This window comes from Monodelphis domestica, chromosome 3 (assembly GCF_027887165.1).
Source record: "Monodelphis domestica isolate mMonDom1 chromosome 3, mMonDom1.pri, whole genome shotgun sequence".
Classification (NCBI taxonomy): domain Eukaryota; kingdom Metazoa; phylum Chordata; class Mammalia; order Didelphimorphia; family Didelphidae; genus Monodelphis; species Monodelphis domestica.
The window spans coordinates 342,886,690-342,914,290 of NC_077229.1; the positions used below are offsets into that span (position 1 = coordinate 342,886,690).

The following is a 27,601-nucleotide window of genomic DNA, read 5'->3' on the forward strand; positions in this document are numbered from 1 at the left end:
GTGACCACTCAAAGTGATAGTGCTTATCAGGTATAGAATAGTATTTCACTCTTTAGAAAATGCAGACATAGAAAGCACTCACAGTAACCCACAACAATCGATATAATGTTCTTGCCTCTCTGGGACCAATATTTCCTCAGAGACCTCTATAATACTTCATACTCATATGCCACCATATGGCTTGGACTACTGTCATAAGAGAAACAAAGTTCAAATTTCTAGGAAGTCACCTCTTTCCTCTCAGACCTGTACTGTTTGAATAACTCCCAGTAATAGCAAAGGGCAAAATTTTGTTTTTTGAACTCCCATAATGTGTTTTATCTTTTGTTCATCTAGCAATAGAACTACATACTGCAAAAATTAATTGGAGACTTAAAAACCAAAATATTTAGATGGAAAAACTATTCAATATAGGTTCAAAATTGTTTGGATACTTTTGATAGATGTAATCAAAATATTTATTGAAATATATAAGGATAAAGAAGAATTTCTAATTCTAAGGGATTCTAAATCCACCCAAATAGACTCCCAGGTTCCACAAGGGGCCACTTCTCCTGTGATTCATAGACTACTGTAAAAATTAAATTTATATCTCAAATAATAAAAATATTATAGTTTAGAATTTATTAAATGATCATTAGAAATCAAGGAATAAAGAGGATACAAAGTAAAAATAAAAACCACATGCTCATGGTTGGTTAGACATTTTTAAATTTCCCCACCTTACCACCATCACCGCTGATGCTACATCATGTCCAAAGAGGAGGAGCAGGACTGCTCCCTTGATATTTATTTCCTGTCTACAGGAAGTACGTAATGACAGGAAGTCAGAGGGCTCTTGGTAAATGTAGTTCTTTTTTTTAGGGTAACAGATTTTCAATTATACACTACACTAAGCCTCCCTGATCAGACTAACCCAAATTTATACTTTCTAAATAAAAACTACCACTATTATCCTTATAATTCTTTACTTTGCCTTCAAATTATAAAATAGCAAAGGCTAGCTGGTTGAGCCTCAATAAGAATCAAGTTAGGACTCTGAGTATTAACAGACTCAGAGTCCAAACCAAAGACCAAATTTTTCTTTGGTCTTCTCATAGTTAAACAATTTATAAAACCACAATAGATGTTCAATAGTGTTTCCCAAGTTGGGAAAGGAAAACACTGAGCTCTTTCAGATCTTTCCCTCAGACAAAGAGAGGTCTCCTCTAGCCCTGAGAGAGAGTCTATGAGTGTGTGTCTCTGCCAACTGCCAGAGAGCAACTCCCAACTGCCAGAGAGTAAGTGATGCAGAAAAACCATTATAACTGTCAACATCTGAAATCAATATGCTCTCTCAGCTCTGCTTCAAACTCCAGTTTTTTCTCAAGTCAGCCACTCTACTTCTTATCTATAAGCAAATAAAACAATACTTACTTTTCTAATATCATCCTTACAATACTTGATTCTTTTTCTGAGAGGCTAAAATATGTCAGGAACTTCTTAGAAACCTGATGCCTCAAACTCCCCAAAAGCTTGATAATATCTCATAAATTCCCCTTCCTCTGCCCAGAAAGGCTAAGGTCCAGGATCTCCCACTATTCGGTCATATTCTTCTTCCCAGAGCTGCCATCTTTCAGGCTAAGAGATTATAGCCTTGCCTTTCCACTCCTGAGACCAGAAACTCAAGGTCCAGCAGCTCAAGGATCCAACAATTCTCTTCTTGGGCTATGTGAATTAGATTATATGTAACTATAATATGCCTTCCCTTCCCCTATGAATCTTAAAAACTACTCAGACTGTTCTTTAGAAGATTTGGTTTGGCTATTTCCCTTATTGCAACAGTGGAGATACTTGGTCTAACAAGAATCAGGAATATATTGGGAACTTTTAAAATTATTCCACCCTACTCAGACAGTGCCTTAGGGGAAGATAAAGTTGTAAACTCCTGATTGAACAATGAAAGTCCTCAACTCATACCTTATAGTAAAGCTAAAATCTTAAGCTAGGTCTATTTTTAGATCTAATACAAAAAAGTGTTAAGTACCTGTAAAGGTTAAACTAGTACCTTAAAAGGTCAAGTAACTTACAAAAAGCAAGCTTAACAAAGAGGTGTGAAGTACTCAGACGATTTTATCTAACCAGAGAAGGTGAAAACCAAAGAAGGTGAAAACTAAGAATGGGCAGTCCTGGAAAAAAGGGTCTACTGTGATTGGTGCATGTGAAAATTTAGGGGAGGTGACATAAGAGAAAATTTCTTTAAAAAGGAAGGGGTAAAAAGTCAGGAGACAATTGAATTCAGTTTGGAGAGCAATTCAGTTCCCGAGTGGAGGGTGATTCTGGAATTGGAGTTCAGGAGATTCAGTGGAGGACTGGAGTTTGCTTGGAGAAGGTCTTGTGGTGAGTAATAAGACTGACTTGCTCTTCCTTAGGCTCAAATGGCCTTGGCCTTTTTCTACTGCTTGGCTCAGCCTGAGCCAGAGCAGTTTAAATTAATTCTCTCTCTCTCTTTCTCCCCCTCTCTCTCCTTTCCTTAATTCCTTCTCTCTTTATCAATTAAAATCTCCATAAATCCAAGCTGACTTGGGCATTTTTCATATTTGGGAATTTCCCATGGCGACCATTTACTTAGATATTAAGTCAAAACACTAAAATTATCCTTACAGTTTTATCCTTTACACCCCTTCTCCTCTAAGGCGTCCATTACCAATTGCTAGAGGAAGACCATGTATTACGTAGAACACCTTCCCCAAAAGGGCCTATGTCTGATCTTAGCTCTGCTGCTCACTGATATTCAACCCTTTGCTTTGCCTCTAAAAAATCTGATTCTACAAATCAAAACAAAACAAAATAAAAACAAAAACAAAACAAAAAATAATTTATTATTAATAATAATTTATTACTAGGCCCTACACAAAAGGGCACTTTCCATATCTACAATAATCCAAGCCAAATAACTCAACTCCATTATAGGAATTTGTGGATTTTCTTATAACTAGTGCCATGAACCAGTAAGATGTTCCTCACTCTTCTCAATGACATTGTTAGAGAAAATGTCCACATTCTCCACAAAGTCCTTAAGAAAGATCCCATGTCCCATAAGGTTATGAAGGTGATCAACTCTGATCAACTCCCTAAATTGTAGGACTATAGATACCCTCTTTTTTGCTGAGTAGAATAGCAACAGACTCATTAGGGATCGGATTAAGATGTATCCATCAAAGTTTATGGGCTTGTCCACAATATAATGGAATTTTGAACAGGAGAGCTCATGTAATAGGTGATCTCTAAGGATTGTTCTAGCTTTAAAATGTCATGGTTCCTCCTCAACCACATTCTCTGGAGAAAAATCACATATTCTTACATTATCTCTCATAGAATAATGCTTGCCTACTTAACTCCATGCTAAAGAGTGAGTAGAAAATGGAAGTAGGCTGAATTTCCCATGGTCTCCTTGGGGTCCATTTTACTAATTTTGCATGGACACTCTTACATTTTTGTATATTTATAAGCTGGAATGAAATGAGCTTTTGGTTTCTTTTATAGATAGGCAATATAGTATGGTGGATAAAGAAGAGGATCAAAGAGACGGGATGATCTGGGTTCAAGACCTGCCTCTAACATACATACTATGTGCCCTGGGATAGTTCTTTATTCCTTCAGTGTTCTAGGCAACTTAATACTTAACTGGCCAAGAATAGCCAAATGTTAGAGAAAAAAATCTTAGAATTACAAAAACATTAAAATTATCCACACCAAAAACTGAAATGAATATTTTTGGAGAGAGGCAAAACTTAAGATTGCTTTATTAAACCAATGATTTGAAAGATATTTTTAAAAACCCACTAAAAGAAAAGTTCTAAAAATCTCATTTGAACTGGAGTCTAACTCTTATAATAATTCTTATGATTATCAAGTGAAGTATCAACTGTTCTCCAAAACAAAGTAATATATTAATTGATTGCCAGGTTGCAAGACAAAGGTCACCAACTCTTCAGGTACAGTTAAATTTTTCCTACATAAGTCTTCATGACTCTGGTGCTAGTTTCCAAGGGCATGATGCAAACTAGAAGACATTTACTCTCTCCAACCCAATTTTTTGGGTACTAGAAAAGATTTTTCTAAGGGAAGGAGAGAGTCAATTTAAAAGAAATATTCAACCCGAATAACTCTTGTGATGACTGAACATATTATGGTTCTGGCTTTATAAAAAAGGAAGAACCTTGAAAACTATGGGATAACTCACAAAAGAGCTGCGATGCATTCATGTTTGTAAGGAGATACCTAGCAACTGCAACTTGGCATAGAGAAAGCTGATGATAGTAGCAGCTCAGCAGAAGCAACAGATGGAAGTAGCAGCTCTTCAAAAAAGCAAGAAGTACCAGCTTTAGAAGGGAAAACCTCTTCTGGGTGGGCTGGAACTTTCGAAAAATGAGTTTTCCCCGATATTTATGCTTTCTCTCTTCTTTCCCACTGTTAGCATGGAAATCTATGAGAATGACAAAGGGAAATTTTCCTTTTTATTTATTTTGCTATTCATTTTGTGTCCTCTAGTTGTCCTGGTAAATAGATAAAATATATGCTCATTCAGAGTAATTTAGGTTAATGAGCTGTAGGTTTGAAAAGATTCTGACCTAAAGAATGCTGTGGAACTTATAAGAGCTCTGTCAAAGAAAGACCAGGGCTCTGCTTATAACCAAAAGCTTCAGTGTCTGAGAAGTATTATATTCTTACCTATCATTTACAAATATATTTCTATTCTTTATTTTCCTTATTGCATTATCATTTTAGAATCCGATTTAAACTTCTCATCTTTCCCTTCAAGATTATTCACTTCTCCTTTGGCTTTTTCTTCGAGAGTACACCGTTCATCTCTTCTTGTCTCAAATTCACATACTTTTGTATTTTATCAGTCTCTCATATAGCCATCCCTACGTGAATAGAATATCCTTGGTTTGTCTTTTTTCATTAAAATATCTCCTTAAACTTCATAATGAAATCTAAGTTGAGCCATCTTAGTCACCTTAAGATGGTCAGGTTTGAATAAAGATCAAATATACTTGTCCTCTTCCTTCCTTTCTCTGAAATCTTTCCATTCTTTTCTTGGATTTGTGTCTTGACATTCCAATATAGATGATGAGTCTAATGGATAAAAATTAGAGTCAATTTTATTTTTTTTACATTACCAAGCATGTGAACCAACAATCCTAATCAAAGCAACTAGACAATACAGTGGATTGAGTATTAAGCCTGGAGTCAGAAAGACATCTTCCCAAGTTCAAATTGAGCTTCAGATACTTGTGACCCTGGGTAAGTCACTTAACTCTGCTTGCCTCAATTTTCTCATCTGTAAAATGAATTGGAGAAGGAAATGGAGAAAATTCTAAACAGTGTGAAAATGACTAAAGAACAATTGTTAGTCATAACCCTAAAAACATTTAGGATTTGAATTTTCTTAAAAGGGATTTAGTGGGTTTATGTTAAAACTCTTATAATGCATTTATTTCATATTGTTATAAAAATATTGGATACTAGTGGTAAACTTATCCAAATGGCTAGCTTGGGGAAAATCATCTCAGAACAATCTTGATGGCTCATAATCGATAATTGTACAGTGAGGTTCTAACTGCTATGACACGGTTAAAACAGTATTTGAAATAGTTTCATGTCTAGGAGACCATGCAGCAATGGAGATATAGCCCTGGTGTGTAGGGAATTCCATTTGAAAATCACATTATTGCTAATGAGATTTACGTACATAATTCCCTCTGGGCAAAACTGAAAATTTCTCTCTATAGTCTGGATTGTGACTTAGTGCCTTATTTTAAATGTAATTTTCAAAAGGCAAACAAGGAAGGCTTATATAAACCTGCAGCTCTCTCATCCAAAGGTCATGTTCACTTTACAGATGTTGTTGGGAAGCTAGCTTTGAGCATGGGAGTTCTAAATCAGAACTGGAGACTTGCCCAAAAAACATGTATTATTTCCCTATGGAAATGACACTATTATTTATTCCATCCTCCCAAACGGTAAGTACATATCTTTGAATAGGAAGGTAATTTTAAGTCAAATTCAATTTTTTTTTTTTTTAATGTAGGGACCTAACCACTCTCTGGACTTTTAAGTCATTGCCCCATCTACACTGTCCAGGGCTTCAGTTGAAAGTTTTTACCTATTCATTTACTTAAAATTGTATTTGCCCCATAGCTATTTCCAGGGCTTCATTTGTGGAAAATTCCTGGGTTATGACCCTATTTATATATCCTGAATATATTTAGAAGGGGACATTTCTAAGGGTATACTAATGACAAATATTCTTCTTGTTTCATTTGTGGAGTCATTCATTTTTATGTCAAAATAGTAAAATTTAATATTTTTCAAATTTGAATTTGTACTCCCTCTCCCAAGTTAGGAGAGGTTTTCCTTAAAAAAAAAAAAAGTGTTGAAACTGTCTTTAATATTCTTCTGTCTTGGGGAAGTAAGGACTGAGTTATTGACTCAATTTTTGGTTCCCTGGGCACAAAAATAGCCAGAATACAGAGGGACTGGATCCCCTCCCTGAAGCTTCAGGTTATAAATGAGCAGTATGAACTAGTCATAGAAGCCATGCTCAGATCGGAGAATCTTTGTCCATGATGTTCCTTCCCCGGCTGTGGCTCAGTAAACGTCCTTTTATGAGCTGTTAGATTGTCTTCATGTCTCTCGTTTCATTTCTGTTTCAGACAGAGACCACCAGGAGACTGGCCTGAACTGTTCTATCTAAATGATTAAAAATAGTTCCATAAATGGTGACTTGAATAGAAATGTGTCCCTGGCATGATGGCAAAGATTTTTAATAAGTACTTTGTGTCTAAGATCAGGAGGACTATGTCCACCAGAATCCTGTCCCCATATCCTCGTGGTGACATGGGGGGAACCTCTGCTTTTCAAAGGTTATGCAGATGGAAAGAAAGCTTCCCACTGGAGCCTGGGAGAGGCTATTTGCATGTTTATCTCTCTGAAGGCTAGCCTGGGTCCATCATCATCATGATGGCCAGCATAGTAGCACTTTACGGTCTGTGATCTCACAACAACCCTATAAAGTGGGTGCTCTTATTATTATTCTTTTACAGATAGGAAATCTAAACCAAGAAAGGCTGCACAGCTTGTCCAGGGTCACAGGGTGAGTAAACATCTGAGCTAGGTCTCCAAGCCTAGCACTATCTACTACGCTACCCTAGCTCCTTCTGTTTAAATGTTAGCTATCTCTCCTATAGTGGGCAGCTAGCTAGGTGGCCCAGTGGATAGAGCATGGAACCTAGAGTTAGAAAGGCTCATCTTCATGAGTTCAAATCTGACTTCAGACACTTAGTAGCTGTGTGGCCCTAGGTAAATCACTTTAATCCTGCTTGCTGTCTCAGTTTCCTCATCTGTAATATAAACTAGTGAAGTAAATGGCAAATCTTTCTGGCATCTTTGCCAATAAAACCCCAAATGGGGTCACAAAGGGTCAGATGTGACTAAAATGACCAAACAACAAATTACTATGATCCCTGCTACTGCTACCATTGAATAATAATGTGCAGTTCTCTTCTTCAGAATGTTTTCTGGAAAGATTAATCATGTGTGAGCTGGCCTCTTGGGTATTGAACTTTTAAAACCATGGCTACACATACACTCTCTCTCTCTCTTTCTCAATCACAAATCATTATCCTACCATCATTGTGTATATCAGGCCCACATTGCCAAAATTACAGATCCCTGATGAACTGAAGAAAGCCTTTTAACAATATTTTGATCTAAACCCATGATTTTATCCATGGGGGAAGGTGTAGAAAAAGCAGTGGTTCTGCTGTCAGAGATGGGCTCAAAGCCTGCCTCTGATTTTAATTACCTTTATGACCCTGGCAAGTTATGGAATCTGTCTGGTCCTCAGCTGCCTCAGCTATTAAATGAAAGGTTTGGATGAGACAACCTCTGAGGTCCTTTGATGATGGATGAGCCGATGAATATGATCCTCTGGTAAGGAAATTTTTCACCAGTGCAAATCAACAACTACTAGAAAAGTCCCTTTAAGCAAACATCCTACAACTGAACCCTGCAGCTTTGCATCTACATGGCATGAAAGACAGCATATTATTACTAAAAAAAAAAACCTAGTGTAACTTGGAATCAAACCAGAATATTATACTATATGTGAATTAATGGATGAACTTTTGTGATATATTTCAGTTGTTTGGGTAGATTCTTAAATTCTTAAAATTATACTGTGATAGGAATACTTATTCATCTTACATATTCAAACTTAGATGAAAATTAATTTTTAAGACCTAGGCACATATAAAAACATAGTATATACATAGAGGGACTCCACTGACAGCTCAGATGCTTAAAAGACACATCCTGAAGATGGAAGCCAAGATATATAGCTCAGGATGAATATGGAAAATAGCACGGTTTTCTAAAATCTATAACAAACTTAAGGTGGTCATGAATGCTGAAGATGAGAATGAGGGCATTTTTTCTGTTATTAAAAAGCCAAAAATGAAGAGTATAGTCAAACCACAAGTCAACTAATTAACAAAAGTTTATTAAATAAAAATCTATTCTGACTACTTTCTATTATCTATAGGCATTATACTATGCACTCTTGGTCAGCAGACCTAAATGAAGTAGTCCTTAACCTGAAAGAATGCAACTCTAAGTCTATTGCTCAGTTCTATTGGGTGAGTTAACAATGTGCATATCCAACCAGAAATTTGCATGCAGAATGATATATAATTATATACATATATATATATATATATATATATATAATAATTTTCTTATTCAGTTGTGTCAGACTGACTCCATTTGGGGTTTTCTTGGCAACAATACTGGAGTGGTTTGCCATTTCCTTCTTCAGTTCATTTTACAGATGAGGAAACTGAGGCAAATGTGATTAAATGGCTTGTTCAGGTTTACTTAGTTAATAGATGTCTAAAGCAAGATTTAATTCAGGAAGATAAGTCTGACTTCAGGACCAGTACTCTATCCACTGTATCCCTTAGCTACCCCATACAAATATGTAGGTCTATATAAAATATAGACAAAATAAATGCAAGGTAATTATATGAGACACAGTAATGAGGGAAAAAGATCAAGAAAGGTCAGAAGTGATATTTAAACTGAGTTTTGGAGCAAGTGGTTTAGTACTGCTATACAAGTGATCAATCAAATCAAATGTCTTATAGAATCTCTGAAGTAAGTACCACTTGGCATTATTGACCCTAATTGAGAGGCAAGATAATTGACGATCACAGGAAAGACGTGGAACACTCAGCTATAAAATATTCTTACCTAATAAAGGTAATTACTTTTAAGTTGTGCTAATTCACTGGCCTAAATCTCTTTAGTTATCTTACTCATCTATGTCCAATCTCTTCACTTCAATCCAACTCACTGGCAAGTCAAGACATCACCCTTGGGATAGCATTGGCCCTCTTTGAAAATGAAGAGTATTTCAAAGAAAATGAAGAATAAGGACAACTTTTAAATTCACCTCTTAGGAACTTCTGTCCATTGTTCTCATGCTAACCTATAGGGTCAAGCAGTTCCATTACATGTAAACACAGTCTGGATACCTCTTTAAATCAAAGATATTTCAATTAGATGAGGTATGAAGGAGGGAGAGAGGGAAAAAGGGAGAGAGAAACTTTCCAAAAGACCCTATGTCATAGAATCAAGAGCTAGTAAAGAACTGAGGGGAGATTTCAAGGAGGTCTGGCAATAGTGAAGAAGGTATGGAGACATCAAGATATGAACCAGAAACAGTCATGAGCATAAACATACCTGAGGAGGAGAAAGAGAAAATAGGACTGAGCTGTGACAGAGAAGGGAGAGATTAAGGAGAAATGTACAATCATCTTGAAGCAGAAGACTCTGACTCGTGCCACTGGTGCTATCCAACTCCTCAAGACCCAAAGAGAGTGACTATAGAATCTCTTTCTCTGACTTCCCCTTCCTCTCAGTGCCTGCCTATACAGATGTCATGTAGTTTACTGCTTACCTATCCAAACATTTCTCTTAACTGAATTTTGCCTCAAACTCATTAGCTAATGGTACATATAAATTATAATTAAATCAGAAAGCCAAATCTCTGTCTAAATTTTAGGAATTTTCCCAATTAGAAACTCAGGATGTTTATGATTGCTCTCTCAAATTTTGTTTAACAGAAATTGTATAAAGCAGCAGAGGAAGGAAGTACATGACCTGAGGTGCCATTCATTATATGACCCCCTACACTTAAATGAACCAATTGATGTTATAGGTTAGCTCATATGGGAAAACTTCTCCCCAACTAGAATGATCAAAATTGAAATAGGCTATTTAAGAATGGAGCTAATGTCTCCTTCATTGAAGGTCTACAATCAAAGGCTGAATAACTAACCTTTATATTGTTGTTGTTCAGTCAGGTCCAGCTCTTCAGGATGTCATTTGGGAATTTCTTGGTGAAGATACTGGAGTGGTTTGCTATTTCCTTCTCCAGATCACTTTACAGATGAGTAAACTAAGGTAAACAGGGTTAACTGGCTCTGCCAAGGTCACACAGCTAGTGTCTCAGGCTAAATTTGAACTCAGGAACACAAGTCTTCCTCCAGATCTTGTCTACTATCCGGTGAGGCACCTAGATGCCTACATGTTAGGGGTTTTAGAGGAGATTTCTGCTCAGATATTGGCTGCCTTCTGAGGTATCTCCTATTGTATTACTTTGACACAATCATTTTCTGGGCTAGAAATCCAACACAGAAGTGTTTATGTGAAGCATTTTTAAAATCTAGGTTAAGTACAAAATATTCAGAAATGAGACCAAAAATCCAGCTAACTATTAGCATCCTAATGTAGAAAGACAATTTAAGGGAAGGAGTATTTTGGTCTGGGAAATCACAATATAAAGTAGATTCCTAGGATAACTGATTGGTACATCCTTTCCATGAATAGCAATGTTGATTTAAATAATATTTTCAAAAGTAGAGGTAGAAAGATGGCAGCAGCAGGACATGAAGACAGCCACAAACAACATGCCAGATGGTGAATTCTTACTAATTGGGAACTGAGGGCAGCATATGGATAGTCAGGTTAGAAGTTGACAGTAAAGGAGGAATTCCATGTGAACTGGAACGACCTCCAGGAATTGATGCAAAGTGAGAGGAGCAGAACCAGGAGAACATTGTAGACAGAGACAGATATACTGTGGTACAATCAAATGTAATGGACTTCTCCATTAGTGGCAATGCAGTGATCCTGAACAACTCAGAGGGATATATGAGAAAGAACACTATCCTCATTCAGAGGAAGAACTGTGGGAGTAGAAACACAGAAGAAAAACAACTGCTTGATCATATGGGTCAATGGAAATATGATTGGGGATGTAGACTCTAAACGATTACCCTGGCGCAATTATCAATAATAGGGAAATAGGTGTTGATCAATGATGTGTTGATCAGCTATGGAGGGGAGGGGGAAGAAGAGGGGAGGGAAAGAACATGAATCATGCAACCATGGAAAAATATTCTAAATTAATTAATTAAATAAAAATTTTCAATTAAAATTTTTCCTTTGCCAATAAAACTGTAAGTAAAAAAAATTGATACTAAGAAAATAAGGATTTTTAAAAATAAAATAAAGATAAATACTTAAAAAGGGGTCTTCATGTCTTGTACCCCCTCATCCCCACAGATCAGTGCCAATTTTCAGCTTCTACTTCTCCATGATAGAATGTCGATGACCTTGCCAAGAAAATCTTCTTTCCTACTTTGAGACCTGGTCTTACTTGTGATCAGGCCTGTGGGTTTTCAATAGGTCCCCACAATACTTAGTGCCTCTAATCCAAAATAACTGAGGTAGGGGAGGAGTTGAAATGAGGGAACAGAGGTGCCAAGGACCCTTGGAGCCTCATCACATGACTGACTTTTTCCCATTTCCACTGGGCTCCCATTATCTGACTGCTGTGCTCAGGATGGCAGAGTGTAACTATTAAAGACATGCTTTCCCCCAGCCCTTTCTTTTCACTTTTGTATGGGTTCTGGCAGGTTCCTGGAACAATTGCTTTCATTCTACATAGACATATATTTAGACAAATTTAATCTATGAAAATATAATACAATTAATCCCAGAAATGAGAAATCTATGTTATTGGAGAACAATGCATACACTTCCCAAAGACTGGTCTATTCCACAAACAGGGAGAGAAGAATGCCACCAAAAAAGCTCCAAAACAAGCAATTTGACATGGCTGAATATTATTGTCTCAGCTGCTTAAACAAATGAGCACTGCATCCCAGCCCTGAGAAATGCAATAGAAAAGAATGTTATTTGAAGAGACAGGATTCTGTTGAATGGCTTTGTAAATGGTCCTGTAGCTCCATCCATGATCAAAGAATCCAAAATGAAGGGTTAGTTTACTCATACTCTCCTTACAGATGTACAAATATGAGATCTGTACTGCCACCTGACCCCCTCAACATACTGAGTAGAAAGGGTTTGCTCAGATTACCACTGACAAACCAAATAACCTCGTTTGTTTTGATGTCATAGATGAATATCCCAGAATGATCTCAGACTGGCATGCAGACACAGCATCAGCATATTTACATTAAGTGGTATTTATTTACAAACTTTCTTTTGAGGAAAGATAATAGGATGTCATTAAAATTTGAGATGCAATGGAAAAAAGTCATTGTCCAATAATGCAGGCATTAGGCCATGCCTCTGGGTCTGGGGAAAGAATCTACAAGTATTAATTTATAACATTTCTTTCTTTTATATTTCCAGATCTGTACTATGAAAAATGGCATGGAAACACCTGTTGAAATACAGTAAATTCTGCCCTATTAAAGGACTCTGAAAAAACAACAACAAAAACCACCCTGCTATCTATTGATGACTCAGGCAATATATCAAAGTGAACCAGGATAAATATTTGGTTGTTTTTTTTTCTTTAATTCTTAAATTTCATTCTATTTCCAAAGACCACATAAAGTTAATATTCAGAGTCCTTCCTCTTCCTCTTTATGAAAAAGCATAAAGTGCCTATTATGTGCTAGGCACTGCATTAAACACTAAGTGTACAAAAAAATGGTAAAAATAGTCCTTGGTCTAGAACAGGGGTCCTCACACATACAGCCCCCTGAGACCATTTATCCTGCCCCCACCACACCTCTTTCATTGGTGGTCAGAAAGAGGAGCACTGTATGTGGTGGTGCCGCAAAGTACGACATCACTCATGTACAGTACTACTTCCGGTGACATAATCCTTTGCATGGCGCCTTGTTCTGAGAGTAACTGAATGAGAAAGAGGTGCCACTCAAAGGATTATGTGGCTGCACAATGGAAGACTTCAACATGGTAAGTGGCAATCTGGGGGAGGGGATTCTGCACTCTGTATACTGCTGCCTGGTATAGTGGCAGTGATAGGCCTGTGCAAGGTGTGACAGACCCATCACAGCCAGTGCTGCAGCCTCCGCTATCCCAGGCAGCTGTATACAGATTTGTTCATAGTTGTTGTTGTTGTTTTTAATAGTCCAGACCTCCAGCAGTCTGAGGAACAGTGAACTGGCCCCTTGTATAAAAAGTTTGGGGACCCCTGGTCTAGAAGATCTTATATTCTAATGGAGAGACAATGTGCAAAACAACAACTACATTCAAACAATCGCTCAGGGATTAACTGGAGATAATGAAAAGAAGGAAGTAATTAACTAGATTTAAGATGATTGGGAAAGGCTTCTTATAGAAGGTGAGTCTATACCTCCTGGTTTACTCCAATTCTCAGCTAAGGTGAGGGGAAGACAGAATTCTACGATTGCAGGAACAGCTAGTGAAAATGTAGAGTTTAGAGATGGAATGCCTTGAAGAGAGAATGCTCAGTAAATGATTTAAATTTTTTTAAAGTGAAGGGTGAGGCTATATTCTCAGATAAGAGGCTTTGGGGAGAGGTGCTAGAGGGAGGTTTGAGTAAATATGGAATGGTTCGGAAATGCTGCTGTGCTTCTTGGCATGGTGAATTGATTGGGGCAAAAGAAATGCCATACTTGTGAAGTTTGAACACTAAGTAAGGGAGTTTGCCAGTCACTTGCTAAAATGAGTGATAACTAGAAAATGGGTGATAACTCAATTAGTCAGAAACTTGTGAATTCTTTTAAGAGTTTACACCCATAGACACTGTTCAGTCAGGAAACTGTGAACCTTTTTGATGAGAAATTGACCTTCAGAAGGTGAGAACTGGTTCCCACAAACACAGTGTTAGACAATTTGGAAGCTGTGATTGGTCCCTGTGAAAAGGGGAAGAGATAAGCACCCACTATAAAAGGTCCTGAACTTCTGGGCCTAGAGGAGGAAGTCAACTCCAAGAAAGAAGTCAGCTTCAAGAAGGAAGTCAGCTTCAAGAAGGAGTTGGACTTCAAGAAGGAAGTCAGCTTCTAAAAGAAGGTCAGCTCAAGGAAGAAAGTTGACCTCAGGAATGACCTTTGGCTCTAGTCATTGTCTTGACCTGCCTCTTGTAGGGGACTTAGATGAGTCTATAGCTGGCTTTCCCTTCCTGTCTTCTGGAGAGAGTTTAATTCTGGTTGAAGGTCAACAAGTCCTGGCTGAGAAGGTTAATGTCTTCTCTACTCTTTTATATTTCTCTACTTTCACTCTTTCTACCTCTTTTGTAAATAAAGGCTACTAAAGGTCACTTCAACTTTGAGCAATAATACTTTGAATCATATATTTTAGTCAAACCCTTAATTTTAACCCTTACATACTGCAGTGAGAGCCCAATTGAACTTGTATAACAGATTGATGTGAATAAGCCTTGAGTTTTCTTTCATCTACTCTTCACCCCACTACATTTTGTTTCCTGTTTCTCTTAACCTCTTCCTAAACAGTCCAGTTAATTGTGCTTTGCTTCAGTTTTTTTCAGGTTTTTGTTGTACCCATTGAATTAAGAAAAGGAACATGCCAAGACTAGTAATAATCATTTAATCCATCAACCAACTTTATTAAGAACTTGCTATGTGTCAATGACAAAATATAATAATACTCCCTGCCCTCAGAGGAAGAAATATCTTTACATAAAACTATATAAAACAAATGTACTTTGAGTAGATAGATAGCTAGATGATACAGAGGATAGAGTGCTAGACTTAAAATCAGGAATACCTTAATTCAAATCTTGGTACAGACATTACTAGCTGCATAACCATGAATAAGTCATTTAACCCCTATCTGCCTCAATTTTCTCATCTGTAAAATAGGAATAATAGTAGCACCTACCTGCCAGGGTTGTTGTGAGGATCAAGTGAGGTAATAGTACTTTGCAAATCTTAAAGTGCTATATAAATGCTAGTATCATTATTTTACATACCATTAATAATTACCAGACTACTAGGTTTTTATAAAATCATAGACACTATGCATGTGTGTTTACATGGAGAATTAAACATTTGAGTTGATTAGTAAACTTAACCAAGTTTTTTATAAGGCCCAAGATATGAGTGTTTATTTTCTGGTGGGATTAGCATCTCTCTAAAGCTGAACTCTTAGTAATGCTTCCTAAAATATTTCAAAGGATTAGTGATCTCAGTTCTCAGCAATGTAAATAATCCATGCTATCTACTAGAGCATATAGAAGCCATTGATGCCTTCTCATTCAGTATGATTCTTATCCCTTTTGCTCTTTTATAAATTATCCCCAGAAGTTCTACCCAACATACTAAAATTCTTTATCTAAATCTTTTAATATTTTGTAGGTCCCAATGTTTTTATCTGTAATCCTGTTCTTAATACATGCTCTCAGTGCATCCCTTTATGATCACATTTGTCATCGAAGATTTCTTTTATGACACTTCTTTCAAGCAAGTCATCACTAGAAAGATGCCGAAGACTGCTTTTTCCCATGCTATATCTCTTCTCCATTGTCACATAAATCAACTGCAATTGTTGCTTTTCTGAGATGGTGATGTCCTATGATTCGTAACCATGTGACAGCACTGACAAAATGATGATCTGTTGTTGTTTAGTCATTTCAGTCATGTCTGACTCTTTGTGACTCCTCATTTGGGGGTTTTCTTGGCAAAGATACTGCAATGATTTTGCCATTTCCTTCTCCAGATCATTTTATGGACTGGGAAACTGAAGCAGAGTTAGGTGATTTGCCCAGGATTGAACAGCTTGTGTCTGTGACCATATTTGAACTCAAGAAGATTTGTCTTCCTGATTCTAAGTCTAATTCTTTATCCACTGTGCCACCTAGATATCCAAAGTAATGGTTAAGTTAATAAAAAGTTTGAATTTTAAACAAATAAAAAAAATTACTAGAGGGCATAAACGAATGTCCTTTGTTTTTCTAGCCATAGCCCTAGCATACTAAATGAACTGATAGTTATAAAAGGATATTATGTCCATCTAATAATTCTCCTTTAACTGATGAAAAGTGACAGAGAAAAATGTGGCAAAATAAACAATAGTGATATGACCAGAAGCAAGCATCTTAGGAGCTGAAATAGAACAGCTAGAATATATGATTCCAAATTCTGTGTCTTAATCACTGGTTAAGCAGCGTAGTCTAAGGAAACACTGGATTTAAAGTCAGAAAGGCAGGTTTAAATTCTGATTATAACACTAGTTTTGTGACCCTAGCCAAGTCACAATCTCTTTGTGCCTCAGTTTCCTCATCTGCAAAATTGGGAGCTGGAGGATGGAGGGATGATTTGAATTCAGTAGCCTCCAAGTTCCCTCCTAGCTCTAACACTCTCATTCTTTGGTCCATACTCCCTTCTCAGGGAAGGAGTCAAAATGTGTGAAAGTACATCCTCCTAGTTTTATCTCAAGTTGATTTCTTAAATTGTTCCTCAGAATCATCCATGACTTTAAAATTTTTCTCTGAAAACATATAATTTAAACAATTAATTTTAATCATTATTGTTTATCAGAGAAGATATTTGAGATTACTACAATCAGTCCTTGTTATTTTGAATATCTAGATGTAAATAGAGAGATGACATTTTACCTCTGAGCAGATAAAAAGCAAATAACTGATTTTTTTTTTGTCCTCTGAGATTCATCTTGATAATGACTTCTATACACCAGTAAATATTTTTAGTAAACAATATAATTTAATCTGACTCTAAAAGTGGAAAATTAAATCATTTACACCAAATAGACCTTCTAATAGGAGGCTAACAAGATGGTTAACTTGTAGGCTTGTTATCTAAAAGTTCTGATTCTGTGCTTACTCTCTAGAGACACACAACCAATTACAGAGGTCCCCTGGGCCTCAGCTTCCTCATCTTTAAAAATCAGAGGTTGGAACAGCTAATCTATAAGGTCACTTTCATTTCCAAGATTCAATATACAATTTTCTAAAAATGAATGCTTAATTAGATCAATTTGCCCAAGCTGTCAGACAAGTATGTAATTGGAAGTGACTTGTTTCTGCTTGTTTCACTCTTCATAATGTCCTATAGATCTTTCTAGCTTTTAAAAGTACTCTGTTCATCATTTTTTATGGCACAGTAATATTCCACCACAATCATATACCACAACTTGTTTAGCCTTTCCCAAGTTGATGGGTATCTCTTCAATTTCCAGTGTTTTGCCACCACAAAGAGAGCTGTGATAAATATGTTAGAACAGTTAGTTATTTTCCCACCTCCCACTCCCCAATCACCTTAAGAAATAAACCTAATAATTTTATTGGACTCTACCATATAGTTCAACACTTTCCCACAAATTTTAAATTCTTTACTGATGACATCTTAGCTGAAAATTACATTTATTAAGTTTAAGTTATGATTCATTTCATATGTAATTTTGCTCTCTCTCCTTCCCTCTTCTCCTGTAGAGAAGCAAAATCAATTTTCCACTATATCAAGTTGGAGAATCAAATGATGCTCTCTTATGTATAATATCTTAGACTTCAATTGGCTTTCAATTGATGCTGGAATAAAATTAGAGAGTTATAAGTTCATTGCTCAATTGGATTTATTTGGATAAATATTTTAATGTAAATACTGGACCTAAAACTCTTTTGGAAATAGAAGAAAGACATGACATAAACTAACATATATTAAAAAGTCAGAGAATATAATTAACACAATTACTATGATTCCAGAGGACCAGTGATGATAAAGAACGATAATTACTTGATAAGTGATAGACTCAGGGTACAAAATAGGACGTGTATTTTTTGTGTGTGGTCAATGAGGGAATTTGTTTTTCTTGACTGTGTATTGTATTGTGTATTGCAAGGGTTTGAAGGTTTGTTTTCCACTGGGTAAATGGCAGAAGAAAAAAACTTGGTTTTGTTAGTTAAAAAATAACACTTAATAATGAAAACTTTGAGAATACAAAAGGGATTTTCCTTGGCTATAGTCTGAGTCGGAGCTATGCTACTCTAAGGCTTAGAGAGGTTTAGGGGCCTGTCCAATGTCACACTGATAATGAATGACAGATTTATAATTTTTAACTCAGATTTTCTGATTGAGTTATCCAGCCCTCTCCCTTCTAAAACACATAATATAGAATATTACTTTGTTATTAAAACAAAGTTATAGAGAAGCATGAAAAAATGTATATAGGCCAATATAGTGTGTAAAGTAAACAGATTCAGGAAAACCTCACATCATGACCACAACAATGTAAAAGAAAAGGATAGCACTAAAACAGTGGAAATTGAATTCTATAAAATTGTAGTTCAGACAAAACTTGGTCCCCAAGAAGAGATATGAGATAACACTTCCTCTGGCTTCTTTGCAGAAGACAACTTCCAAAGTCATGGAACACTGCATTATAACAAACTCTTTACAATATATTTAGTTTTGATAAACATTTTTTTCCTTAAAAAAAAAATCCTTATCATTAAAGATGGCTCTCTGGGGTAGAATGGAGAGAAGCTTATAGTGCAAAATATAGATGGTGTAAAAACAAAAGATAATTAAAAAAAAGAATATGTTAAAGTACAGTAGACTAAAATATCCAGATGAGATATAAAATTACTGACAAGTTAATTCATATTAATTTTAATGGAATTTATCTTAAGTAAAACATTGGTTAAGGGTTCACTTTGATGATAGTTGTATCTATTTTATTTTATTTTATTTATTTATTTTAAAAACCCTTACCTCCCATCTTGGAATCAAAACTATGTATTGAGTCTAAGTCAGAAGGGTGGTAAGGGCTAGGCAGTGAGGGTTAAATGACTTGCCCAGGGTCACACAGCTAGGAAGTGTTTGAAACCAGATTTGAACATAGAACTGACTCTCAATCTACTGAGCCACTCAGCTGCCCTCAGTAGTATCTACTTTAATATACTCTAACCCAGATATAGATCGTTCAATTTTGTTTTTGCACGAGGCTCCCTAATGCAATAGAAGAACATGCAGAACGTGTTTTTTTAGGGGAAAGGGCTTGGCTTGATGTCTAACCCATCCACAGATAGAATTAGAGGGAGTCTGAGTGAGGAAGGTGCCTAGAATCTGCTATCCTTGTTCAATGAAAATCTCAACACAGAAACCTTATCCTTACGGTGATTCTGATTTTGACGCATTCAATCACAATGCCACAAAAGATATATAAGATATACAGAACATTTATGAGTATCCTTACCAAGAACTCCCTAAAAGCCAATGAAATTACAAATCCAATCCCTGTTTCTATCATTATTATCCAGAGTGGCTATTCCATCCCACTTCAAGTTCAGCCTACTTGTCTCTGAATAAAACCAGTATAGATCTAGGTAGGTTGAAACTATGATTTTTAAAATATCTTTAAAGTATTAAATATTTTCAACCTTATGGTAACTTCTACTTAAGTCTACAGACAAGAAAATGCTAGAAGTCTTAAATTGTGCAGTTTCTCCCTCAGAAACATGTAAAGAGTCTTATTTTTTATTCTAAATATGTATCTTCTTTCTAAGTCTCAAATGATATCAACGGGCATCTGTTCTTTTTCTATATTTCCTACAAGAAGAACAAAGAAAATCTCATAAATAACAAGGACATGTTCTGTGAAACTGTCTCAATTGAGGCAGAGCTAAGAGAAAAACGTGGAGCCCAGAATTCTCCCGGTTTTGCTTTTGCGCTTTATGAAAAGGTTAGGAAAATAACAATGTAAAAAAACCTTTATCTCCCCTGACCCCATGTCCATGAGGGAAAAATCACATCATGTCTAATCATATAACTTAACACGCCCTGATTTAATGCTGTTTCCTAATTGTTGGCAGTTAGTTTAGATAACTGTGTTCCCTTTAAAATGTTTTAGATGAAATTATTCCTTTGGTTCCATTGTTATAATTACAAGATAGACTCTCAAAGCCAAATGACTTATTTTATGTAATTGATTTAATTCAGGGTTTTAAAAATTGGATAGGGGAGAGCTATGAGAAAGCAAACCTGTATATTATGGGAGGAAGCATAAGAATGTAAAGATAATCATAGATTTAGAGATGGAAGGGTCCTTCAGGGTGTGCTAGATTCTAGCACAATCTTCTCATTTTTTAGAATTAAAGAAGCTGAGGGTCAGACACTGATCTCGTTTAAGGTTTCAAAGATAGTAAATGACAGCAGAGATTTAAACCCAACCACTGATTCTAGATCCATCATCTTTCTATTCTATTCCCCTCTGCCTTCCATGCATCATCATAAACTAGTAGCTAGGACACTGGTGAGAAGTGGCATATGTAGCCTTCATTTGGAGAAGATGGTTAGAACATGCTAATGGAGAAACTCCTTTAAAAATATGGATTTGAAATCCCAGGAACACCAGTCCCTCAGGGAAAGAGAGACAGCCTGAACCAGCTGATCCCTATGTGCTTTTGAGAAGTTATCAGTGGGCATCAAAATCACAGAGAGATAAAAAGTAAATAGAAGCTCCCCACTCAAGATTTATAGGTTTAGTATTATTTTTACTATAGTTTTTTTCTAAAGTTACCTAAATTTTTGAGATTACCAATGAAAAAGAAATGCAAAGTCCCTGAGTATTGAATCTCTGAAAAAGCTTTATTAAGAATTAGGTAATCTCTAACTCTGAGAACCTTTGCAGATTTGCATGAAATACAAGATTTTTTATGAATAGAAATTACAGATAAAGCATGATAAACTCCTACTTTTCTCTGCCATCCCACTTCCTTTTGTCCTTTAAAATTCAATTCAGATGTGCTCCTCTTGGTAGGTAAGCAGGAAGGAAGAAGAGAATAAATATTAAGTATCCACTTTGTGCAAGGCACTGTGCTAAGCACTATTCCAATATTATTTCATTAGAATAGGAGACAACTATGGATATATTGTGGATGACCTAAGAGTCAGTTTCTGATTGATTTTGCTCAGCCACTATATATTAAACAAATTTTTCTGTAATGGTAGTATAAGAAAATTCTCAGGACTCACCCTGATCATAAAGCCACACACCTCCCTCTCCTTCCCTCACTTCAATTACTCCTGTTTTTGAGCATCCTAGTTCTTTGAATGGGAAACTCAATTGAGAGAAGATCCTGGAAACCAAGCACAGAGAGATGCACCTAAAAGAAAAAAAAAACCAACAAAAAACTTGAGGGCAAGGAAGAAGAGGAAGAAGTTAAGCTTAACCAAGAAAAGCTGCTGGCTCTGATTGAGGAGTTCTTTGATGTTATCAATCCTGAGATCAGGAGGAAACAAACTCCTCATGAAAAGAAAAAAAAGAAAAATTACAAGGAGGAGGAATTGGAGGAATTATCTACAAAGGGAGATGAAAATGAGGAAGAAGAGGAAGCCAAAGGAATAAAAAAAAGTCAATTGGGGGGCACTCCCCTTTGGCATAAGAGTTTACATTCAGAATAAATGATAGGTTCAACTCCCTTCAGTTCAGTTCATTATAACCCAAAGTTCATTCTGGATCATTTTGGTGTAGTGTGTGATTCCTATAGGCATCCTTATGGTATGTTCTTCAGAAGATCCACTTTCTTGATTTAGGATATTGGCAATTTTCTCTTCCTAGAATTGCTATAAAAGATCTTAACCCTTGGATTTTAGGATAATTATACCATCCCCCCTTAGAAGGGTGTTGACAAACACTAGAATCATCACAATATACAAGGCTTAGCTATGAGGTATATGAATGAATTCTCAAAAGAACCAAAAACCAAATAGAACAGAAAAAAATTAAATTCTTGACAAAAATACATATATATACCAAAATCCTGTGTGTATTAAATTATGATTAAAAATAAAACCATAACAGGTCCTTGAATCACCAGCAAAGCCCAATTAAAGTGACTTATGTCCTACAAGCAAACAGGACAATTGTAGCAATATTGCATTTACGCATCAGTAGCCAGGACTACAAAAAATTGCCATACTATAAAAGAGAAGGGGACAAGAGTCTGAGGTAAAAGGGAAGTATTATTTCCTGTTCTGATTTTGCCTTCAATCTCAGGGAGAGGGGACCAAAAATGAAAGTCAAACCAAGGTGCTTATAGAAAACTGGCATGGGGAAGTCCAGCTTTTAGATTTGCCAAACAGTCACTTCCTCAAACCTCAAAACAAGACCTCTCTCTTGGTGAAGATCCTCGCAGGGATTGTTGGTCTCCTTGACCTCGTGCTTCTTTACACTGTGCAGCGACTCCTTAGTAATCCCTTCTTCTGAAATCAGACACAATTTTTGGTTAAAGTCCCATAATACTTAACAATCAATGGCAGGTTTCCATAGTCTAAAGCATTTGGGTATGCATTGGTATTAGGGCTAATAGATATTGTAAATTTATCCTTCAAAATCAAAGACATTAATAGTGATTCCATGTAACAAAGCATATACAAATTTAGTAACACATGTCTTACTAGCTATTTTTTTTTTGAGTTCTCATGGATATAGAATATATAGTTCTTACCTACCCTTTCGGATTCAGGAAGAAATTTCCCTCAAGCTAGCTGCCTTAATCCTAGCCAAAGAACATATTCTTGAATTCCATTATGTTCAATAGTCCTTTTTCTGGCCTGTAGCTTTTGAATTTTTTCTAATGTTGGTCATTTGGCCTAAACCATCTTAGGTAGCAGTTTGATTTATTTTTCTAATAAGATTCTTTAGAGTGCAGTGGGGGGGGGGGGCATTGCTCTATATTCTGGATTTAATCCCTATTTCTTTTCATTTATTACCTACTGAGACTTTTAACATGTCATTTAACTTTACTAGGTCTTAGTTTCCTTATCTGGAAAATTAGAAAGTTAGATTGATTGACAAATAATATCCCTTCTAACTCTATTATGATTTCTATCTTTACTTTTTAAAAATCCCCATCCAGGGACATGAATGAATCAGCTCAAACTGTCTTGGGAGATCCAATTATTAAATTTTCAGAGTGATCATTTACATATTGGGAAATGGCAAATGATGCAAATCAGAAATTTATTGTTTTGTTGATTTTTAGACAATAAAATGGATAGAATGTTAATAATATAGATTAAGTTTTAGAAGTGTGTCCTAATTATAATTTTATTTTAGTTTTTTGGAGATCTGGTTGTTAAAATATTAAACCCTTTTCTGAATTCTATGTCCTATAATTCATATATCTGTAAATTCTAGAATGTTTGCTACCTTGTGTGGAAAACTAATACTGAATTGGGATATTTCTTGAGAAATGGTTCCTTCTTTGGCCCCACAAAAGCTTTTGATTTTAAAGCTCAAGAAGTATCTCCCTGGGCTTTGAAATTGGCTTTTGTTTTAGGCAGGGTGAAGACCTGTTCTTTATCTATAAACACAACTCTTAGGTAATGAAATCAGCTCTATAAACCATGGTGGTCCAACCACACAATCAAGGAGGAAAGGGTGTGTTAGCAGCCTACTGAGACCCACTTTTTCCTGTGAAGTGGTGAGGGAAGAGCTGGATCTCTGATGTCACTTCCTGCATGCTTGTTTTTCAATCACAGATGTCCAGGGGAAGGACAGGATGATATCAGAAGGGATCTATATTGGCTTGTGCAACAGGAAGTCACACTCATTTTGATTGTCCAGCCTAGCTGCTTAGCAGCTCGAGATCTCTCGGGTCTAGCTCTCTCCTGTCAAGTTGCTCATGTTCTTTTGGTGTCTATTCAGACTGTGCAGAAGTCCATTGATTAGTTAGATTTTCTTGAGGGGCCAATTAACAAATTAATTTAAATTTAACATGTTCAGATCCAGAGAATTTAATTCATTACACTTGTCAAGCAGTTTATTCTTAGTTCAAGAATCAAAATGCCCAAAATATAATTCATATAACTGTTGATCCCCTTTCAGATGGTGTGAAACCCAGTTTTCTTACCTGCAAAAGTTGACAAAAACTTGCATTATCTGTTTCACAAAATAATCATGAAAGAAAAGGAATCCACAAAACAATATAGTTGGCTTCCTTTGTATCCAAGATAAAACCCCATATTCTATATGAAGTCATTTCCCTTTGTGATTATCTCCAATTTGTTCTGTCTACATTTGAGGGTTTGGGGGATGAGGGAAAGAGTTTTTCTTCTTCTTTTTTTGGATTCCTAGTTTCTAGCAGAGTGACCACCCTAGTTAAGTAATTGGCTTATTTTACAAATGTCAATAGCCATTATAAAACTTTGTACAAATCCAATGTAATGGACTTCTTTACTAGTAGCAATGCAATGATCCAGAACAATTCAGAGGGACTTATGAGAAAGAACACTATCCACATTTAGAGGAAGAACTATGGGAGTAGAAATACAGAAGAAAAACAACTGCTTGATCACATGGGTCGATGGGGATATGATTGGGGATATAGACTCTAAATGATCACCCCAGTGCAAATATTAATAATATGGAAATAGGTCTTGATTAATGGCACATGTAAAAACCCAGTGGAATTGCATGTCAGCTATGGGTTGAGGGAAGGGGAGGGAAAGAACATGAATCTTGTAACCATAGAAAAATATTCTAAATTAACTAATTAAATAAAAATTTCAAAAGAAAATAAAAAAAATTTTGTACAGACCACTGACCAAGATTCTCTAAAGAAATATAGTTATTGTTAAATGTATATACTTCATGCATTAAATGACATGAAACTTCTCTGCATCATACTTTGATACTATAAAAGAGAGGAATCTGCAAAAGAGAGGAAGATACAAAGGAAAGAAATCTGATCCAATGAAGCAGGAAATAGCCCAGGTAGGGGAAGGGCAGAAAGGAAGAGATCCAGGATTCCAAAGGGAACAGGAACTGGGAGAACTGAGAAACTGCCAACTCCAAATCATTCTTTCAGTTGAGAACCTGACAGGAAGGTCTTGAAGGTTGGAGGTTCCCCTTTTGGACACCAACAACTTCCTAGAGATCCGTGGAAATCTGTTACTCAATTCAATTCAACATGACAGATTGGACTCCAAAAAAAGCCATCTATTGAGGAAATTCTCACTAAGGATTTTCTCCACCTCTCTCTTCACAGTTGTCCTGAACTTTAGCAATAACCAGAATAGCTCAAGAATAGGGACAACCAGTAGCTGACCAGAAAAAGGGTCAAGGACCTGAACCCCAAGACTTGGGGGGGGGTCAGTCGGCCAGTTTTCTTTAGGGATTCCTGCCAACCACTTTCCTTACCCAAACTTCCTATTTTCCCTTCCCTGAATGATTCTCCATTAAAGAATTATTATATAGATCAGATCTGCCTGCTTCCTGAAATCAAAGAGGGGGACTGAAGACTTGGGGAGAATCATACTCGGAGGGAATTCTGAAAAGCATTTCCTCCATTAAAATCTCTTCCTGATATAGTATAGCCAGTGAATGAGTCATTTCTTAAAGTGTCTTGACTGGTCAGTTCATTGCCATCTTGGGTCAAACAGGTACCTCCCTCAGGGCTAACTCCTAACTGGATTTTGTTGGTGATGTTACTAGCAGACTCCATTATGGACTCTTGTTGCTAGTGCTTCTTCTGGTCTTTAGAAGTTCACAAGGTTATGAACTGGTTCATTTATTCTCTAATACTCCTCAGTAATCAAGAAAAACAAAGGCAAAAGAAAAAAAGACAAAAATGGTAACATTATGCATTGACAACTTATTTTTTGAAGCCCCCAAATATGACTGGACCACTCTAGAAAGGATTAGTAGGTTTGTCCTAGAATGAACAATAAATCTTCAGGTCCCTCATTCTACATATGATTAGCAGAAATCATAAAATCCTAAGTACCCTTTTTGTCTTCTTTATTTGTCCTCTTGTATCTAGGCCTTCTTCCAGATAGTTTAGCTTCTGGCTATGTCCTTTTGCCCTAGCCTCCTTGTATGCCAATCTGATGTCCTTCCTAACATATATATAAGACCTTGAGTTCTACAGTTCAGTGGAACTTTACATTCTTGCTATTTTTCTTGGATGTAGTATTCCCAGAGTCTTGGAAATGGGTGCCATAAGAGCATCTCCTTTGTCCTGATTAAAGACATGTTCATTGGAACTGCTTTGTTGGTTCTGTGTCTTTTCAATTTGACAGCAGTTATGGTCATGTGAAAGCTGGGGAGGTGGGATAAGGCAGGGGTAGGTCTTCATTGGACAAATCTCCCATTATAATTGCTTTCATGGGCTAATTCTGTTTTTGTTATTTCCAGCCTTTTTCAGCCTCAGGCTCTTAACTTTAATTTCTCAACCAAAGTATTGTAGAACCTGAGAGAATTTCCTAGGTCTTTCCTCACCATGGAGAAAATCATGACCAAATAATAGAAAGAATCATTGAGTTTTAAGGTAGCAAATATATTAAGAGATCACCTTGTTCAAATCTTCAATGTTATATGGAACCAAGAAAATCAACAACTACAACTACAACTACATATGTGTGTGTGTGTGTGTGTGTGTGTGTGTGTGTGTGTGTATAGTACAATTATTGCAACATAAATAGAAGTAACACTAAAAGACAGTGAGTTCAGATGAGTCTCAATGAACAATCCTGGATCGGAAAAAAAAAAGGAATAGGGAACTATGGGTGCAGAAAGTAGTATATGTGGTCATACTTGATTATTGTAATCAGTGCTTAAGCTAAACTATTTTTTGCGCTTTTAAAATATAAGGATACATTCAGTAAAGGGCAGAAGAGTTTATCAGATGGCTTATTTTTTAAAAATTCAAATGAGGACTTTGGCTACAGGAGGGGGGAACGGAAAGAACATGAATCATGTAACCATAGGGAAATATTCTAAATTAATAATTAATTAATTAATTAATTAAATAAAATAAATCAAATGAGGAGAAAAAGAATTATGATGGCTTGTAGATGATATTCCATTCCCACATTCAAGTATCAACTCATGTCAGCTTATTCTGTTCTCCATGAAAATTTCTCCTCCTAAAAATACCTCCTTCAAATAATTATACAAACCAACACAGCCCAATGGTAGTCTCTTTTAGGGGGTATTCAATTGCTTTTATCTGCTCTAGGGTTCTCTCTTATGAATTTAATTTTTTTTTTTGCCTTTTAGGTGTCTGATATTCCCCCAGTTAATTCCTGAATTAATTGCTAGGCAAGACCTTAGTATTGGAAATAGCAAAAAACAACACAATCTTCTTTCCTTTCCATGATGAATGTTGTGCTTTACACAGGGTCTTTTTTAAAAGGTTCTGTGGAGTCCCACCAGGACAGATTCAAAGGAAAGTTGTGATAAAGGAAAAGTGTGAATTAAGATATTG

General features: G+C 36.2%; 1 long non-coding RNA gene across 1 annotated transcript in view; it reads right to left on the minus strand.

The window, feature by feature from the left end:
- Nucleotides 1–3,764: 3,764 nt before the first annotated feature.
- LOC103092719 (uncharacterized) overlaps nucleotides 3,765–27,601 on the minus strand; it is a 29,374-nt gene continuing 5,537 nt past the window's right edge. Inside the window, exons 2-3 of the long non-coding RNA XR_008917765.1 lie at nucleotides 21,363–22,592; nucleotides 3,765–5,121 (exon numbers count right to left, since the gene is read on the minus strand). This is a non-coding gene — a long non-coding RNA (uncharacterized LOC103092719). The remainder of the gene's footprint in view (nucleotides 5,122–21,362; nucleotides 22,593–27,601) is intronic.